The sequence below is a fragment of the Aplysia californica genome, unplaced genomic scaffold (genome assembly GCF_000002075.1).
Source record: "Aplysia californica isolate F4 #8 unplaced genomic scaffold, AplCal3.0 scaffold00132, whole genome shotgun sequence".
NCBI lineage: Eukaryota > Metazoa > Mollusca > Gastropoda > Aplysiida > Aplysiidae > Aplysia > Aplysia californica.
In genome coordinates, this window is record NW_004797402.1 from 262,929 (window position 1) to 265,085 (window position 2,157).

At 42.9% G+C, this 2,157-nt stretch overlaps 1 protein-coding gene and 1 long non-coding RNA gene across 2 annotated transcripts in view; both read right to left on the reverse strand.

The window, feature by feature from the left end:
- LOC118477540 overlaps positions 1 to 914 on the reverse strand; it is a 30,642-nt gene extending 29,728 nt beyond the window's left edge. The window contains exon 1 of the long non-coding RNA XR_004858457.1: positions 810 to 914. This is a non-coding gene — a long non-coding RNA (uncharacterized LOC118477540). The remainder of the gene's footprint in view (positions 1 to 809) is intronic.
- The window catches only part of LOC101845088 (unconventional myosin-XVIIIa), a gene marked incomplete in the record, with an annotated part of 129,989 nt that overhangs the window by 112,860 nt on the left and 14,972 nt on the right, over positions 1 to 2,157 (reverse strand).

Genomic DNA, 2,157 nt, shown 5'->3' on the forward strand with positions numbered 1-2,157 from the left:
AGAGAGAGAGAGAGAGAGAGAGAGAGAGAGAGAGAAGGTGAGAAGGGAGGGACATGGAGAGAGTGAAGAATGACCCTTTTAAGACCCAATTATCTTGCAAATACTGTAAACTGTTACAAAAAAACCAATACTAAACATGACAAAGGCACCCTTTGTTAAGAAGCAAACACGGTAAAAATTCAAAGCATAAAAAAAAAGACAAAACAGACCACACATACCAGAGCGCCCACCAACTACCCCAGACGCGAGATCAAGTCGCAGCAGAACGCCGTTGATCATTCGGTTAATGACTGGAAAGAAAATGGTCAATTCTAATAACACGATTATTTGAACACAATCTTTTCCTACCTACGTTTAATCTTCTCTCAACACAATTACCGACAAAGACTCGAGAGAAACAAAGACAAAGGCCAGCCGAATATATTATTTTTTTAAAACACGATTAACCATTTGGCGTTTTCAACAAACGTTTTTCAACACACCTGTGCACACCTGTGATCATTCACGACGTACGTGACGTCACAAGTAGCCACATCATGCCTGAAAACATATGGAGTGGACACAACACGCCCAAACTTCAACACTTCCGAGGGCCACGATGACTTAGGTGCCGTGAAGATAAATGAGAACATCCACACAAAAAACAACAACTTGGAATTCTAAACACTCATGACAGATTCCTTATTCCTTCAACGGCGGCAAAAACTGTTTACCCCACCTTTGAACGCTCACAGCAGGCCCAAAAGTGGAGATCAGAACAGGTGAAAAAATCACAAGTGACAGCATTCCGCGAATAAATAACTAACTACCATTCCACAGAATCTTCGCAGCACGTCTAGACTTCAAACTACAAAAGGCGTAGTAAATCCGCGCTGATGGGGCGACCAACACCAACACCAGCACACAGACACACAGAGAGAATGGACTACCACAAAAGATCCCCCTCATCGGTTTGTTGTTCACTGGAACCCTTCTTCTCCCCCACCCTGCACAAACGGCCGGTTCTGCTTCACAGCTCCCTGAACCCCAGGCACGAACCCGTGCGTGCTGTTACACCACTGACATCTATCTCCAACACCGCTCTCAAAATTTGGTTTGGTTTCCTTGGGTTTTGTTTTGTTTTATTTCCATTTTGTTTTGTTTTAAACACAGCGAGGCACACACGGACGTGTCCTCAGGCCAAGTTTTAATATCTTACTTATACAGAGGCTTCTTCTTCCATCTAACAGCTCCTCGCTAGTTTTCTTCCTCTTGTTCTTTTTTAACAAATATTTTATTTTCAACTGTACACGTCTCACTAACGTTAAAGGTCGCCCACAGTCAGAGCAAGACTTGCGTATCACGACTGAACCGCAATTATCATTTTTTTTCTTCCAGAAATCAAACACACCCAAGAAATCTCAAAAGCCCGACACGAATATTCATGTACCACATGCAGCGGCAGTCTTTCCCCCCAAATCCGTTTCTTTGTTTGTTTGAGTAAAGAAAAGAACAGCGACAAAGTGCAGGGGAAAAGTAAGACTGAAGACAGACAGACAGACAAACAAAGAAGTATGATTAAACAAATCAAGGAATACAATTTACACAAAAATTCAAGTACTTTCCAAAACAAAAGTAATTCATATCGGTCTGTTCGCTTTTAGTTGTTGTTGGTTTTTTTTTTTTCGTTCTTTCCTTTCATGAAAAATAACATTTTGTCAATCCCGATAAGCCAGTTTGGCTCTGAGCGCACGACGTGTTACCTATACGCTAGATTATCGCAACCCCACCAGCGTGCCCGTCAAATGAGAGCCATAAAATTTGAATGCGAGATTTGGCACACACAGAGCTCCGGCCGGCTGGCCTGTATGGCCCGACACTGTGTCGTCGACAAACCCTGAAGGAAATTATGAGGCCGGTATCGTGCCGATGTGTACAAGTTTTGCTGCACCCACAGAGCGAGCTGCTCATCTTTTTATTGTTTGTTTGTTTGTTTGAGTAAACAGAAGCACATCGACACAATAATGGTCAATTTGTGGTGGGGAAGAGAAAGACAGAACAAGAACAAACATAAAAGAGTTTTAGATGAATAAAATGTGGATGTGAGCGCGCGCGCGCGCGAGTGTGTGTGTGTGTGTGTGTATGTGTGTGTGTGTGTGTGTGTGTGTGTGTGTGTAT